Source organism: Lichenostomus cassidix, chromosome 6 (assembly GCF_008360975.1).
Source record: "Lichenostomus cassidix isolate B80296 chromosome 6, HeHo_3.0, whole genome shotgun sequence".
Lineage (NCBI taxonomy): Eukaryota > Metazoa > Chordata > Aves > Passeriformes > Meliphagidae > Lichenostomus > Lichenostomus cassidix.
In genome coordinates, this window is record NC_139487.1 from 23,452,451 (window position 1) to 23,470,794 (window position 18,344).

The following is an 18,344-nucleotide window of genomic DNA, read 5'->3' on the forward strand; positions in this document are numbered from 1 at the left end:
GTTAATCATTGGTAAATTAGGCTTGTGTCTTTGTGGAGAACAAATACAGTATTTATGTAAAAGTTGTTAAGAGTTTTTCTCTTTTTAATTAGCAGAAATAGATGCAAAATGAATGATGATTAGGCAGCTGATGAATTCAGTAGTACAATTATGCCTAAAGCTATGCCCCAGTACTTAATGATGGATGCTCTGAGCAATCAAAGAAGCCTATTTATATAATTTATTTATTAAAAAAAAGTTAGGCATTAAGCAAGATGTCTAACTGTATACATTACAAGTATATGAACTTCAATGTCTGAGAAAATCTTTCTAAAATTTGGTAATGTAAGTATTTTTAAGATACTTTCTGTAATTATGTATTTTAAATTAGCTGCTTAAATTAGTTGCTGTCAACTTTTGGGTTTATGTGAAAGGCTGTTCTTTAACCAATAGCTAATGAAATCTTAAGCATTCCCTGGAAGTGAGGACCACGCAGGAATTGTACAGATGAATGTAATTTTTTTTCTCTTTTTGGGTAGTCTAAGACAGAGGAGTGGAGGAAATGACAGAGCCTTGGGTGTTTGCTTTGTGAGGCTTTAAGAAAATGCAAGTCATGGTGAGCCTTGTATGCAGCCAGTTGGGAAGGCTAAACTGATTAGTCTGTAAACACTAGGGGATGGTAAGCGTTGGTGTCAAAGGGACTGTGACAGTCATCAGATTGTGGTTTATCTCAGGCTGTCGTTTGAATGATGGCTCTCCCCCACAGAAGCAGTTTTATGGCTTTGCAGAGGTATAATCTGAGCCCAGCCTGATGGATTCGGAGTTGCTCAAAGCAGCTTTCCAGTTCTCTGTTTTGTACTACCAACCCTGGGCTTTTCACAAACACCACCGTTATTTTCATCAACCAGGAATTACAAATAAAAAATTTTCTAGTCCTGGCAGAGTGGAAATGGGCACTTGCCCGTTTGCAGAAGAGAATTAGACACCAACAGTGTCCCTAGAAGACAAAGCATAGGGGCTGCTCTCAGGAGCAGCAAGCAGGTGCTTCCTCTCCCATGTTTGCCTGGGGCAGTAGCAAGGTTATATTTTGCACTTTGTGCTCAGAGACGGGTCGCAGGAAAAGGCATTCCTGTAAACAGAGAGATATCTAACCTTCTGCAGAGCTGGGCAAGAGCACGAGATGATCCTTTCTGCTGTAGCTCAGTGATGCCCTCAGGAGGGAATGCAAGACGTGCAGTGAGCATGGCAGTGCTTGGTGGGCACAGTCACCTCTGTGTTGGGTTTGTGGCAGATGCTCTTCAGCAAGGCAGCTGAGGGCACACACAGCTGTGCATGCAGGACATGTAGCTCATCTCTGATAAAAGTTCAGTAGCTGCACTACTTATGTGAAGTTGTATATAAAACCCACACTTGGTTTGTCTCTCCAGTGCTTCAGACTGAAGAGACAGGAAAGAAGCTCCTACATGCACTGCATGTGGACTTCTTGGCTATTTTAAGTTTTAGGGTTATTTAGCACCTAGTCATAGGAACTTATGCTAAAATATAACCCATGTCAAAAAGGGACTTACTTGAATGCAGAGAGCAGGGGAGCTCCTGCAGTCTCGTATGTCCTAGTAAAGGCTGCCATTTTTCACAGCAGATACCTTCTATTCTGGGTGATGAGCAGGCCCTTCTTCCTTACGATTTTCTGGAAGACCCTGAGGCACCATCACCTGGACAATAAATTTTTATTTCAGTAAGGGTGAGAGGGAACAGTCTGTAGCTCTGAAAGCCAGCCATAGTGGAGCTCTTCCATACAACCCCCACAGCTGCAGATGAGTCAGGAGGGGGTCAGAAGACCTGTTTCACAGATGCTGTCTGTTGGGAGATACAGAATAGGAGGATAAACAGCAAATGGAGATAAGTAAGAGAAGGCGAAAAGACAGCTATTATCCCCTTTACAGCAGAGAAAATTTTTAAACCAAGCAAAAGCAAAATTAGGGAGAATATAGAGGCTAGGGGTATATACAGATGTTACCTTAAATTATTCCTTCTTTGAGAGGTTCCATAGCAAAGAAGAAAAGAATTACATGCAAAAACAAACAACAATCCAGAACAAGAATTTCTAGGGAACTTGCCCTGAACTTTGGAGCAAAGGCTGGAGATTGGAATCTGTAGGATTCAGCAGAGGGCTGATAGAGGAAGAAAGGAATTTATGGAGATAGCGATGAGATATGTAGAGTATCATGAATTTTTTTTTTTTTTTTAATGTATTAGTTACATGTACGGGGTCTCTACTGCTTTTTTTCCCTCATGCGAGTTAAAAAATGGTTGTATTTAAAACTGTTAAAAAAATGTGCAACACATTTCACATTTGGTCCTCTCTATGTTACTTATATTTAGAGTAGCAATTTTTGCTGCTGTCCTATGAATTGTATAAGAGTATCTTTCCTTTTAATTCTCTTGAGAGCAAACCATCCCCAGCACATCCTGATGAGGCAATTCAAAATGCTCATATTCCTGGTATGAACTGTTTCTTCAATGAGGGCTTGTAATGGTACCTCTATACTTGCTCAATGGAAAAGCATATTTTAAGGCACAGGCTTTGATTTAAAAGCTGTTGGCGTCTGCCTTGCAATAGGTGTATTTCTCTGCTTTCCTAGCTGAAGATTTGTATGACATGTGACGATTAAGAAACCAGGTTTCCTGCTCTGAATGCAGTGGGCAACACTGGTTGATCTGCAAGCTGGAAAGATGGTGACATTGGCTACTAGTTTGCAAGGATAAGAGACTATTGATTGCTGGCAAACAGATTATGGTAAGGCAAACATTCATAAAAGCCATGCAGAGAACATAATAATATTCAGCAGTGGAAATACAAAATGCAATTGATTTACCATGCTGCCATAAAGCAGCACTCCTCCTCTCTCTACCCCAGTAACAGGCTCTTCCCTGCTGCTGCACCTCCATCTGGGCACCCACCAGGGAGCCGAAGGCACCAGCGGCTCTAATTGCCTGGAATTTGGCAGCCTGGAGGAGATGCCACTCACCTTGGCCTGCCTCAGCGTTTGTAAATTGCAGCTGCCCTGTCCAGACCTGGCTCAGTGTGGTAAACCCATCTGGCTGGGGAAAGCCAAGTTCTTGCCATTCCTGAATGCCCCCTGCCCTCCCACCCTCCCATATCTACTCACCCCCAGCCCATGTGTACCTTCTGTGCCCTCCATTGCACAAATGCATCTTCCATTGGGGCTGATGCTTCTTTCTATCTAGGTGTTGTGCAACTGGAGAAAATAAAATCAGGATTCTTGTTTTTAGTTATTGTTGTCCTGCATGAAAATTGAACCATTGGTGACAGTCGTTTGGTGTATCATGTTTGTTTTTAAATTCCGTTCCATGGCAGCTTCATAAGGCAGAGGTATGGCAGCTTTGTGCCAGTGGGTTGCTGTTTCAGGTTGCTGTTTGTATACCAGCTAGGTGACTTTCTGTTCCACTTCCAGAATATTAGGATCAAGGTTGCATGATTTTGTGGATTTTTGGATGCATTTTTCAGGTCTTGTAAATATTTAAGTGCTTGGCCTAGTGGGAGGGTTGTATTTTTTTTCAGCCTGTCAGTGATAACACAGAAATTAATGGAACTCAGTACGACGAGCTCAGAGGGTCAAAGCTTGAAATGCTTGTAATTGAGACTGGGAAGCAATAGGTTTTTCCCATTTTTTTGCTTTACAGTAATCTTACATCCTTGCAACTCCCAGTATTCCCTTACCTTTTAATGGCACAGGCTTTTTTTGAGTATAAGCAATGATGCCAACATATTCTACCCTTTCCATAGGCAAGCCACCCTTTTGCGGTCTGTTCTGTAGTAGTCACCCAATCTGCTTCATCTCATGTGGCATTTCTGTCAGTTCTGGTTTGTCAGCCTGGCCTGCAGATTAGAGGTGGGGAAACCAGGATCATTATGGGATAAATATCCCCTTCTTCTGTCACACCCATACTGAAACTTGAGGACATCTTACTAGATCATGGCAGTGCACTGTTGAGATACAGTTGTTTAGTAATGTCTCTTAAAAAGTCTTTGGCTCAGCCTTGGTTTTTATGCAAACTGCCTGTTGTGGTGTTGCTCTAAGCTGGCTGTGTCATTGCTTTAGAACCTCAGTCATAGTTATTACTTCCTTTTCTCTCACAACTGGAGATTAGTCAGCTTTTCAACTAGATCGCATTTATTTTGACTTAGAGTACTAAAAGAAATTATTACGTTTAGAATTTTGGAGGTTTTTTTTTCCTTTTTTTAATGATATGGTTTAAAAATAGCTGAAGTGTGTATGCACTAGATAAAATACTGTATAGCTTCCAATACACCCTGTTAAAATCCTGTGTAGTGTTGCTGTTTGCAGGTAATTAATGTTGTGGTATTATTTTTTATGTTAAATAAATTATTGCTGAAGTTTTAATCTTTTGAAATACAAAACTGTAGAGAATTTAATGCTGACCTTTGTATATGAAATTAAGTATAATTATTAGATTTGTAGAAGACCTTTTGAATTAGCTAACATGTACTAACTCATACTTCCAGTTGCCACAGACTGCTGAATTGATGTTATTTCCAGTAAGCTTGCTGGAAGAGAGCATTTACAAGAGGTTTCTGCCTTGCCATTAACACTTATTTTTGTTTGAAAGTGTTGTGTAAAATAAATCCACACAGTTTGCATGCACTCATGTGGATAGATGCACAAAGAATATTGGTAAGAAAAATTCAGAGCTAATTCATAGTAAGTAAAAAACTTTATGGTGGGTCAGAGTACATTTTTGGAGGTGGCTATAGGCACGAGATAATTCCAAGGCTGGACTGGGGAGCAAGACAGCAAAAGCATTGTGTCTGGTCAGCTGAAAATACTCTTCTTTTTCTTTCCTCCAGTGACTAGCAGCTTCAAAGATGGCAGATTACTTTTTGGTTTTCTCGTATAAAATCTGGCAAGTGAGTTTTCCCTCAGTTTGTAAAAAAATCTTACCTATGCAACACATCAAATGAGGATATAGATGGTCCTTGCGGAAAGATTGTGTCTTCTGTAGGAGCATTTTTTAGGTCTCTTCTGCCTTGTGGCCTCCTCATGTATAAGGGGGGTTACAGATACTTCCAGGTTGTCAAACGTTCAGGATGTTTATGGCAGAAGGGAGGTGGTAGCTGTAGGACCTAGCCCATTGTGTCCTTTTGTTCATTTGGTTCAGCAAGCAGTTTTATAATTATTACCACTTCTTTTATCAATTCCACTTGGTGTGGATTTAGGGACCAAGTGCTTAGTGTTGGTTGCTCAAATCTGGAAACAAAGATTTTACAATTGGACTGTCTTGAACATTTGATGCGTGGGAAGGAAGTGCTTGCTTCTGATTTTTATGATGTCTTTGCAGATACAGATGAGCTGGTTTGGTGTGAGCAATTTGAGCTTTAGAAATAAAATGTACCATGATACAGACCCAGCTGTCGGGGTGTTTTCCAAGCTCGAGCCAGCAGGCAGTGTTGCTGTACGCCACAGTCCCCTCTTTTCAGATCTGAGCAATGGCTTTACTGCAGTCACCTGCTGGCCAGCGTGGCACACCCTTGGAATGGGAGGCCGAGAATGGAATTCCATTGTGGACAGGGGTTGGTACAGGTGTTAGAGGTTTTGGGAAGTTTTCCTGCCTTGTCAGTTACTTATCATCAGTATTCCTACGAGTACTGGACTATCCAGTTTCCCACTCACCATTGGCTCTGATTTTCCCACTATCCCTTTTCCTAACATAGGCACATTAAGTCCCAACTTTTTTCAGTTGCATAAAGCAGATAAGAATAATTATTTTGATAGTTCTCATCTAAAGAAAAATACAAAGCTGGTAACAACTTTATCAAAATCCATTTATTTGTATGTCTGCACGTTTGTATTTTTATATGTGTCCTTAAAAATACTATGAATCTTCTCTCTTTATTCATTGATTTACAAGTCTTTTGAAATACCATTTCATGTTCATGGGTTTGCACAGTGGACTTGAAGTCTTGGCTGGCCCTGTGGTTTTTACAGTAACATATTTTTTTATATTTTTTATTTCCACTGCAGGCTCTAGTTAAGTCATTCTGCCCCAAACTCCAGCATCCCCTTTAGACTGCATATTGTCCTCAGGGTACAGAATAAGACTAGCATAGAAAAAGCTTTTAGAAACATGTGCCTTCTCTGTGTCCTCTGTGGTGAAAGTGCAGTCTCTCCAACCTGGGTCAATACTGCATGTGAGCTGCATTCTCTTGTGTATAAATACACCATGTTAAAAAAGGAAAAGCACTGAGTGCAGCTTGCTTTCTAGTGTGTCGATGCTCTTCTCGGAACTGATGGGGCAATTCCTTTCTCCTGAGCTCACTGCTCCTGGGTGAGCCCGAGGACAATGTGCCTCCTCCTGCCCTTCTCTGCCAGTTGGAGAAATCCAGCCTTGGCACAACAAGTTGGGGAGGATCTGCTCTGCCAGGAGAGAGATTCTGGTGAGGTTTGTCATGTTACTCGCTGTGCATCTTTCCTGACTTGCCATCTAATTAGAGAGATTTGTAAGCTGGCTGTCTCTTTTCTACTCCAAGAAAACCCATTTGTGGAGATCACATTGGTATTCATATGCTTAAGCAAGACAGAGTGGTCTAGTTTGTTTTGCTTTTTGTTCTTCTTTTTTTTTTTTTTTAAATAAATGCATGTTTTAGATAAATAATTCTAAAACTTTGGCGGGGGTTGGACAGGAAAAGTAAAACTGGCATGATGCACAAGTGTTCAACAAATGTTATCAATGAAACTTTCAACAAAAGTGAGGAAATTAATTTCTATGTATATATTTTTTAATGCAGTTCAGCAGCCAAAACAGGATGAAGCACCATTTGCTTGTTTTATTTCTTACTGACATAAAAACCAAAACAAACTCAATTTGATAAGAAGTCTCAGACACATTGTTTAATGATTTTTCTTTTTAATGGCATAAAATAAAAATACTGATTCCTGAAGCACAGATCCACAAACCTGGGGGGTGTGCATGTAGACAGTCTCTCAGTGAGTGCAGTAGTCCTGCAGTAATCAGAAAACCTGCAATCCATTACTCATGTCTCAGAAGAGCTTCTTATTCTACAGGCTCCAGGTTAGTCTGCAGAGCATCTTCCTTGGTTCCTGCTCTTGGGGCTTCTGTTTGGGGCACTTTGGGAAATAAATCACTTGGCTTACAGCCATTTCACTTAAGTCCTTTCATATAAGGTGGGAAACATGTCAAACAAAGGAATCAAGTTTACTCTGAATATTCTGGAGTGCATTCAAAGGTAGCATCGATTTCAACATCATCATTTCATAGTATCCAATGCCCCTTTTCATGTGCAGCTCTCTGATGTTTGTCATGCCAAGACACAAAACAAATCTTGCTTTTGAAGGTTTTACTTTGTTTTACTAGATACTATTTTTATTGTATCAGAACACACAACAGTTATTTATGGGAAAGGTATAAAAATAGTTGTATTAGGTCAAAAAGTCTGCCAGAAGCTTTTATGCCTCATTCTTGTTAACAGAGGCTTTGATTAATTTTCTTCTCTTGGTTGATTATTTTTTCTTCCAGAGTTACTGTTGCCTGGGTCAGACTTCCCTGAAGTGTTTTCAGTAGGGAAAGGCAGCAAGCTGCCTCTAAGTGTCAAAACCCCAATTCTAGTCAGAAGCGGTCATGGTATCTACCTGCACCTGAAGGCAGCTTAATCTTTTTTTGAAATTGTAGACTTGGCCACTTGGTTTAAAAAGAAAAAATATGGAAACAGTATAGATGTGAACTACCCCATTGGTTTTATGACATGGGTGTAAGATTGTGGTTGGGTCACCTGAGGTGACAACTAGATTTTTTATAAAAGGTGACCAAGCAGGGTTATTGCCACAAGCCTGTTAAACTTTCAAGAGAATTTGAGAAGAATGTGTGGCTGGAAAAAGACTGAAATATGTTTGACTGATACCAGGAAGAAGTGAGAAATTGTTAAGGGAATAGGATCTTTCTGGATTCCTTCTGAAATCTGGGATAAACTGTTCTTCATCACAGGTTGTAGGAAGTTTCCATCTGAGGATTTTAATAGTTCATTTCTTCTGTCTGTGTTTTGTCATTAGTATTTGGAGTGAATGGTACACCTTTGGGTAGTTTCTATTTAATGTGCATTTAGTACTATTTTCATTATTACTATTTTACCAGTAATTTAGTGTTATGTGACTTAGTTAATGATTGCAATGCGATTCTTCATTGCTGTCGCAAATAATTTGTGTCCCTAAAGGAATGTCAATGAAATGTCATAGCAACAGATGTGTAGTTCTGAAAATGTAATACATTTTTAGAAGGAATACTTATGGAAAGACAGAAATCCTGATCCTGCTAAAACTGGGCTGTGCCTTCACACAAAGTCAGGAGGCCCAATATAAATGGGTAGCCCAGGCCTGTGTACCTGTGTTTTTAAGGCAGGTAATTTATAACAAGAAGCTGTAAAGCACCAACCTGTGCTGGGTCTCAGGGCTACAATCCACACATGGTGTTGCCAAAGATTGTTTGTTTATGTGCAGAGATCTCCATGATAGCAGTGTCTCTTGGCAGCCATTGGAAACTGCTGTTATTAAAAACTCTACATTTCTCATTAGAACAACTCTATTGTACATATTGTTTAAATATAGATTACTAATGAAATGCCTTTTTATTGCTTTCCCAGTGAATACTTTCAGCGTAAAGTTAATTTGTAGTGTTATGTAAATTCTGTTTAACTTCAATCAAGTTTTTAATTATGTTTTTACCACAGTAATTCCCATTTGATTTGTCATCTCCTGTTAGGTATTTAACATTGCACAGGGTGGTTTTTTTCTTCTTCTTTCCCCCCCCTCCCTCCTGTTTTAGTCTTTCATGTCACCTGGAACAGAGCCTCACTCTAAAGCTGTGTAAGTTTGATTTCCTTTCATTCAAGGATGAGTTAATGAAGAATAACTACAGAAAACCAATATTGGAAATGCTTTATTGTTATGGTATTGATCAGCAAAAATAAAATTAAACAGACAGAACTACCACTGAGAAGACATCCAGCTATTTAATTTGCTCCCTTGCCTTTACTTTTCTTTCAGTTGCTCCAGTTCACTGAACCTTTGATGCTGACAGCCCTTGGATTCCATTTAAAATGTCAGTTGCTACTTAACACCTGATGACCACTCGGTCTGTGGCTGCCTTGCATAGATACCAATTGTTCTCACAAATGTTTGCTTGCCCACTGAGCAGATAAATGGACCCTTTTTTGGCAAATTGTCAGCACGTTAATCACGTCTGAGATAGGACTTGCCAGGCAGCATCTCAGGTCTAGATAGTTATTTCCAGTTGTAGGTACATATTTTTTTTATATCTTTTTCTGATGAAATTAAGTGGAAATAGTTGAAGTTGAGTCTGTCTGAGAGGTCATGACAGAAAAACTTTTTGAAAAAGATGTATGACATTTCATGTATTTATGTAGAAATTTTGTCATATACATGTGAAAAGATGGGGATTAGTTTTGTACAACAGTGGGAGGTCTTTTAATTAAAATACACAGTCTTTCTTTTCCTGAAATCAGGGCTTCCTTGAACTCAGTAGTGATTTTTGCTCAAAATTTGTTCATGCTGAAGTAAAAACCGTGTAAAGGATTTGTGACACGTTCTGAATTCAGGTACACTTGAAGTAACTCAGTTGGATACTCAAAATTAGCAGCAAAATTTGAAATATTTGCCTTGGGAACATATTATTAAATAGAAATTAATTGCTATCTTAAATTACTTTAAGGACATTTGCATACTTGAAAGTTTATTTCTGGAAGATTGGGTTTATAAAGACCTTAACAATATGCTAACCATCCTGCTTGAGAAACAAGTACTCGTGATACCTAGCTACAGCTTTTATTTAAAAGTGCATTATTTGCAAAATACTATTCAGAATATGCTTGTACACTCTACATCCTCTGTTTGTGCTGGTATTCCAGCATTGCCTGATAATACCATCAATTCGCAGGTCTCCTACAGAAATGAAAGGTGAAGAAATAATCGACTCTCTCTCTTGAAAAATCACATTTCATATGTAACTATTACAATGTATTTGATTGAGGTGGGAATTGTGTTACTTTCTCATGGGAATTGTTTGAATTTCCACTGCTTAAAAATCAATTCAGCTTGATGAGTGGTGGATTCAAGCAGTGGAACCCATCAAGATAATTTTGTATCACCAGTTGCACCCTATTTAATCTTTCTGTTGGGAGATAATTAAGTTGAACTCATTAATATGCACACATGTTGAATGTTTCCATCAAATTTGGCTTTCTCCACCCTCATCTTTCCTTCCTGCCCAGGTGCATGGCACTGCCAGCAGCCTGAATGGGGCCATGCACAGGTGACTATGATCTCCTTGCATGGGATGTAACTTTTCCTGCAGCTGAGGCTAAGTAGGAATCTTGGGCTCTGACTTTTGTATTAGTCTGGCAGGTATAAAGATTGCTTTTCTTTTTTTTTTCTAATTGCCTGAGATAGAATGGCTCAATCTTTAATGGTGTATCTATATATGTAGTTCCCTTCTAAGCCACATACGAGGTGGTTTGTTGTTTTTTTAAAACATAAATCTGTAAACCCTCAACATGTTATATTTCTATGGGCTCTGAATGTATTTGGTGCTTTGTCAATATATTGTCAAAGAGATGCTTGCTTTTGGTAAGTGATTGTCTGCATTGCTTTTGACATCTAGGTTTAATATCCTTTGAAGCAAGGGTATTTCATAAGAGAATGGAGAGCTGGTAAAAAGCCCTCATATACAAGGGCTGACCATCTCTGTTTTCTTTCATGTCTGCAAAAGCTGACTGGAGTCAGTCATCCCTACACCCAAAATCATACTGGTTGTGAGCAGATGTTTTCTGTTGGCCACGGAGACATTCAGGAGAAGGCACAGCAGTGCCTCATTTGTTCTTTTGTGACTGATTGCCCTGAATGTCTGAGCGATGATGCCTGTGGTGGGAGCTCCTCTGTTGCTGTGCTCAGCAGAGTCCGTCTGGCAAGCAACAGATCCAGAAAAAATCTTTGTTTCACTAGAAATGTCTTATCTAGCAGGGTAGATTAATACTTCTCTGATTTAGCATCCTTCTTGTTGGCTAGTAAAAAAGTGTTGCGTATTTTACTGTACTTAGCTAGTTTCTAATACTCTGGTGTCACAATTCAATCACAAATAAGCTGCTTTTTTTTCTTGTCTTCGTTTATCTAAAATTTTCTTGAGTCTGGGTCCAAGTTCCTGTGATGGCATCTAGAATTTACAAAACATGTATGCTCCCAAAACTCCTTAAATCATTGGGTCAGGATTTTGCTGGCATTGAGTAGTGTCTATTGTAGGGACACATAATCACTTAGAGAAGAAAGGTCTCTTGACTGACATTTTTAGCTCTTGATATCTTACTGGTTGCATGGGTGCTGTGAACAAAAAACTGCAGTTGCAGGCATCCCACATTATGCTGAGATTACAATGCAATTAGAGTTAGACTAAAGTCTCAAAAACGTGTTGTTTTCTTCCCTTGAAATTAACACAAAGTTTTAAAATTAAGAGACATAACAGCACTGGGGCATACATCTGCTGTACTGGTAAATCACTGGGGATATTTCTAACTCGTGTTCTTGTGCTTGAAATTGTTCTAAGACATTTCAGACATAAAAGAAGAGAACAAAATGCATGCAGAACTTTACCAGAAAGTAGTTTATCCAGTAAAATATGATCGTAAGGAGATGACAGTTAAACAGAAATTAGTCTTTTGATATTTTCACAATATTGCATTGATTGTTAAAGTATAGGAGATGTAAATGGTTTAATTTCCTATTACTTTTCCTTTGAAAAGGACCTCCATGAAGATGAATGGAAAACAAAAGTTTGCCACCATTTTTTAAATACACCTGAAATAAGAGATACATAAGTTTTTCCTATGTGATCCAAGATTTTTTTCCCTCCTTTCCAAAGGAGTGAGATCTTAACTAGTTGTGTGGCTGTTTTCCCTATTTTCTTAAGTAAGTAGCTCAGTCTAGATGGAGCTGGAAGGGTCTGAATTTTTAAGCTCTTGTTTAAAGTGGAGAGACGAGGCCAAGCAGAAGGGAATGCCATTAGTACGCAGTGACAGTGGCAGCAGAGCTATTTAGACAGCTGCACGTGTCATGTCATGTACTCAGGTCCCAGTCATGCTGCTATTTCTGTCTCGTTAGCACAAATCACAGCATCTACTTTTTGTGAGTCTGCGTGTGCACCTTGGCGTATCTAGGGGCATTTCCAATTTGAGCGAGTTTACAAGGGATGCTGAAAATTTCAAAGTCCAGTAATGAGCTATTCATTTTACTGCAGAGAACAAGGCAGTGCCACCAAGCCCATGTCTGGCCAGGAATTGGACCCCTGGCCCCTTTGTAGGCATTTGGGAATGGTACCATAGTGCTCATCTAGACTGGGAGAGGCAGCATTTCCTACCAGACAATAACACCATGTAAGGTGTTTGTATAGAACGAGTCAAGCTACTTCAGGGAAGATACCTAGAGGAAAATCTGCAGTCTACAGGTTGTTACTGCTTCAACGATCTCATATTCTCAATACTGTCTTCTCAGATAAGCACCAAAGTCCAGGAGATATAAGCATTGCTTACAATGAAGCTTATGGTGAAGTCATACATTTGGTGTGAGAACTCAAACCAACTATAAACCAGTATTTTGAATTAAGGTACTTAAGGTAAAAACAGGCTAATGCTGGTTGATGTGGTGTTTCTTTTTGCTATGTTTTGGTGGGTTTTTTTTATATTTGCCCATGCTAAGCCATCTTGTTTCTTGTACTTTTTTTATTTTCAGTGACCTGGACCAGATTTTTCATTATTTTCTGAAAAGTTCGTATTTTCAGTACCGTAGGCATATGCTGTATTTCAGAAAATAATGATGTAAAAGCATTTATGCAATTTAGTTGTTGTTAACTTGCATTTTAAGAAGGCTTATAATCTGCTTAGCTGTCAATATTCTCTTCTTTGTATGACACATTCCTTTCAAGAATTCTTGAATTCTGCCTATTGTTGCTAAGACTGTCCTGTGTGTTAGACAGAGTTCTAAATACACCTGCAGTTGTGTATGAGTGTGCATATGGAGAAATGAGTCTTTCTGAAGTCAGAGTTCATGTTGGATACTCAGAAATATATCCACAGGATTTTTTAATGCTGTTTACAAATGCAGTATATTTCTTGGTTTATAAGTTTGCTACATGTTTCCTGTTTGAAGAATAATGCACATATTTACTTGCTTCAGTAGTAACACTTAATCTCAGTTTACAATTTTAATGAAGTATCAGACTACTAAACAAGCATAAGCCAAACATACTCAGTATATTGATTTAATACTTCTCCTTATTTGGATTTTCTCTATATCTTTCACCCTGTTCAAAATGAGGGAAATTAGAGTTAAGTTTGTTTGTCCTTAGCCATATGTCTTGTTTTCTGCAGGAATGTATGTCTTGGTTTTCTGAGGTTTCATTGTTTTATCAGTAAGGATGAGAAATAGAGGAAGATTTTTTTTATTTTTGGGTGAGACAAGATAGAGCATGCCAGTGAGTGCAAGGAGAAGCCTTCCCAGGACAACATTTGATGTGGTCATCACCAAGACAATTGCTGTTGCTGGTCTCTGAGCTTCAACTGTCTGTAACACTGTGTGTGAACAATTGATATGAGTGGCTCCTACCTCTGCTGCCATGCTTTCAGGCTTCCTAGTTAACTGCTGCTGAAAACAGCTATTTTACTTTCTAGAAATATTTAATCATTATTTAATTTAGCAAATAAATATTCAGGAATTGTATTTCTTGATGACATAGTCAACTGATAACAGGCACCTTGAACCATGACTTCTTTAGTTCTGTATTTGAAATTTTTCTCACAGTAGCAGAATGACCTGAAACAAAGATGTGTTGTATTTGCAAAGGGGGTTACAGGGGAAATATGGTACTGAAGAAATTTAAAATTTTTGAAATTAGCTAGGCTGATGTCATTTGATGTTGCTGCCTTTTGTTCTGTAACGGTGATGCCAGCAGCAGGCTGTAAATGCAAACTTCCCTTGTACTGTGACCAGTCCTGTGCTGGTCAGAGGTTGACAAGAGGGGGTGGAGGCAGCAGTGTGAGAAGTGTCTGAAAAGGAGGCACAGAAATCCAGTTGTAGTGCATTTTTTATAGGGTTGTGTATGTGTACATGTGTCTTGGCTAGTGAGTCACTGGCAGCTTCAGAGGAAAGGGCAGTGGCCAGACTTGTTGAGCACTGCTTATACCACTACATGTTTAATGGGACTAAACAGGAATCCAGTTGCTGTCCTCCTACTCCTTCATCTTCAAATAAGCAGCAAGGGTATCCATGCCTCATCTACAGGAACGGTAAGTGAAAGCCTCCTCCAAGCCTCCTGTGTAAGAGATGGAATAGACTAAACCCACTTTGTTTAAATAATCTGCAGAGGAGCCCTTTCTATGGAAATGGTTGTTTTCACATTTTTGTCTTGGAAACTGCTGAAGCATCCCACAGGGTTTGGGTTTCTGTCTTGGTACTTGCTGTGCACGCAGGCAGTAAGAGCCAGGCTTAGTGCTAATCAGCTGTGATTCATTGTGCCTTTACCCCACAATGTCTAATGCTGAATAGATTTGAAACCTTTGATACATCTTCCTTTGTTGGTTTGTTTCCACAATTCACTTCCATTAATTTCCAGGGCCTTAGGGATCTTTGTTTTTGCGTTGCTGATGCTGGCCCTGAACACACTGGCAGACACGCAGCTGGTTACGCCTCTGCCTGCCAGGCTTCAGGAGCAAATTCCTTCTGCACAAGCGCGCAGCTCACTCAGCCCTCTCTCCACTGCCGTCTGGGTTACAGTTTCATTAAAGTCTCGTACATATGTGATATTTTAAGTCAAATGGGGTATAATAAATTTCATCTGAATAAGCAGTGCCTTTTATGTGTCATAAATTTTGCCTTTTGCTGTCCCCCCTAATACGCTTCCCCCCTGAACATTTCAGTTCTGTACTGATAAACTCCTCGACATTTAAATAGTACTGTGGCAGGCTCGAGGTGGAGAAGTGGGTCACGCAGAGCTATCAGGAGAACCGTGACTTTTATAACTGGCTGAATAGGAAGCTGCCGGCTACTCAGATTTCTGCGAGGTTGACTGCCATTGCTGAAAGGAGAGAAATAAAGCGTGCTTTCATTCTAAAAGCACTTTGCACACATGAGTTAACCTTTTCAGGGCTCTGGTGTGAGGTGGGTAGCTGTTTTTCCTTCAGGTGGAGAAACTGAGGCAGGAGGCTTGTGTGTCCCATTCTCCTGCATGGCTGGGGTTGGGTGCTGACTGGCAGGCTGTTCTTGGGGTCACATCACAGCCTTACCTGATGTGATACAAGTTTGGCCCTTTTCTGGTGTACTGTACACATCCAGTGTTGTTACTTGGTAGCTGAAGCTGAAAAGTGTTGTGTATCTGCTGTCTCAAGGTACCTTGGAGTGGTTGGGTTGGGTTGGGTTCTTTGCTTTTCTTCCTTTCCCTCCTCTTTCCTCCTCAGTTTTTGGCCAAAAATAGTTCCACTTGCTGGGAAAAAAAACAAAAGCAAACCAACTGAAAAATTTCATTTACAGTGTTCCAATGAAAAATCAGAATTCTTTTTGCTAGAAAAAGCAAAAACTTCCATGTTGTAAAAAACCAAAAGCATTATATTTTCTGACTTCATCTTAGTAAACTTCTAATTGCCTGTAGTATACATGTATCTGTAACAAGCTTTTAAAATATGTTTATGTGCTAGAATGATCCAAGTGCACTATGGCTCAGAGATCCTGCAGTACTGCATGATTATTAGTGGGAGTGGAGAGATCAGTTTAGAAGATTGCTGTTATAATTTCTGGGGGCCCTAAAATGTGTGCAAGTATTTTATGTGTATGCACTTAGATACTGGATTTTTTTGAGTGTGTCTTCTAATCTGTCGGTTAAGTGTCTTAGTGGTTTGTGCAATTGCAGCTTTATTTCTTTAAAAAGAAGAAATTCCCTCTGAAATAATGTTACTTAAAAAGCACATATGATTATTACACGACTTTCTTGCTTAATTTTGCGTGCTAAAGGAAAGCTATAAAGGTCATTTGGTGAGCAATTTTATCTGGGATTTTCTCCTAGTAGTTAAAACCACATGACGTTAATAACTATTTACATAATCCCTAAAAACTGGTAGGCAAATTGTGCATGTGGAAACATGAAAGGTAATGTAAACAGGCAAGTTGCTTTATCCCGAGATGTGTGTTTTGACTGTGAAGCTGTGTGACCGAAGATTGAAAAAAGGTACAATTATAATCCATTTCTTTTGTCTTAAGGAGTTGGTGAACTGTGAGTCCTATTCTAGGAAATGGATTTTTGTTTTTCTGAGTGAATCTATAAAAACCCCTTGAAATTGCTGTCTTTTGGCAGTTAGCCAGGTAGTTCAGTAAACAAGCTGGATTGATTATCTGAAAGTTATTTTTGATGTTAATGTTGGATTTCAGATACATAGTGTCACATAATTCACCTTCCTGTCTTCTGAGTTCAGTTGTGTAAGCTATGTTCAATCCTGTATCCACTTCCAAAGCCAAGGAAAAAATGTATTTTTTTTTAATATAGGTAGAGCAATCTTACTTTATCATAATGAATCCTGTTGGCATCCTCAAACAGAAATTAAGTCTCAGTGCCTTCCATGAAACCCAAGTGTCCTTCAGCAGAGGTCCTGAAAATAAGCAACCGACAGGCAAGCGTCATGCTTTTTTTTTTTTTTTTTTGTACAAATGCATGAAGTGAGCAGGTATTGAACTGTTTGTTCATTGCTGAGGAGGGAAATGTGCTGTTCTAGCTCGTGCCTCACCAGAGGAAGGCCTGGTTGGAACAGCTGGCTGCTCAGCTTAGTTGTTGAGGTAAGTCCTCTCCTTTCACCTCCCACCCAAGTCTAAAATGGTTGGAGACGATTCCTTCAAGGATGATGAAAAATAACATTGCTGGTTTTTGTTCAAGCAGAGAGTTAAAAAAATGAATGTTAGCGAAGGATGGGAAAATTCTCAACATCATAAAGACAGTGTGGGGGGAAAGTTTATCGAGTTAGCAGCTGTGTTGATGTTTGTCTGTGGACCTGGCTAAAACATCAATCTGTGTCTTAAAATGGCTTTGTGAATGTTTCCTGCTAATGAGAAGCAACTCCAGTGCAGCATTTTAAGTTGTGTAACTCCTGTTTTGATGGACAATGTACATTGAAAAGGGACTGAGCAATAGCAGTGGATCTGAAAATAATGCTGGCGTCAATTCCCCAACCTCGCTCTTGGCCTTGTGTTGATAATTGTATCAAAAACCTTGCTCTGTGGAGTCAGATGATTGTTTAAACCAAGCTGATAGGATCATTTTCCATTCTCAAAGTTCCTAGCAATGCTAAATCCATCAGAGATGGAAAATGTAAATCAAGTATTTCAGAAGAGTTTAAGGAACAAATAATGTTATTTCATGATTGTTACGGAAATTTGGGTGGTTGGTTGATTATTATTGATCAAGTTTGGCTTTAATCACATAAATAGCTATTTACATTTACTTGATTTTAACTTTGAGACCTTAAAAATAATAAAAAATAGCTATTGAATCTTTACCCATGTACCAGGGCATTTGTGGCCTAGTAACAACAGACAGAAAAATATATCATGCTACTTCCTCATTTTATTGTTTCCTGTATATACATCACATTGTTTGTGTGTTGCTGCCCTCTCTTTTTCCCCACATTCCATTTATAGGTCACTTTCTCTCTTCTGGCAGTAGATACCATTATATTTTCTGGATGCTGCAGAAAACAAACAATAATTGTACTTAGTTTCAGGATTAATAAAAAAATATGGTGATTTTCTGTCCCTCTTCTTGATAAACTGTAGCAAAACTTTTAGTTTATTTTTAATTAGAATACCTTATGGGTTGGTTTAATAACAAACAAACCCGAAAATGATGACAAAAAAACCTCAAGCCCCCCAGCCCACAGGAAAAAAATCCCAAACCAACCTGTGGCAGGTATTTACTGGGTGTGGTTTGTTCAGTGGCCTGCCAACAAAACTTGCTTCAGTGCTGTAAGTTTTCATCCTGTATCTCCCGATAACACCCTATGGCTTTTGACAAATGACTTGATCTCTGCTGGCCAGGTTGGCCTCTGGTGAGCATGAGGCTGAATCCTCCCAGGCCTGTGGAAGTGCATCAGGTTATTCCACTCATTAAGTGATTCCTGGAGGTAATATATATTTCTCTCCATTTGCAAAATGGGGATGGCAATACTTTCTGCCTGCCTCTCGGTGGGATCTGTGCATATTAGTTACGTCTCT

At 39.2% G+C, this 18,344-nt stretch overlaps 1 protein-coding gene across 11 annotated transcripts in view; it reads left to right on the forward strand.

The window, feature by feature from the left end:
- The window catches only part of ZMIZ1 (zinc finger MIZ-type containing 1), a 350,182-nt gene that overhangs the window by 90,440 nt on the left and 241,398 nt on the right, over nucleotides 1–18,344 (forward strand). The gene's annotated exons all lie outside the window — the stretch shown is intronic.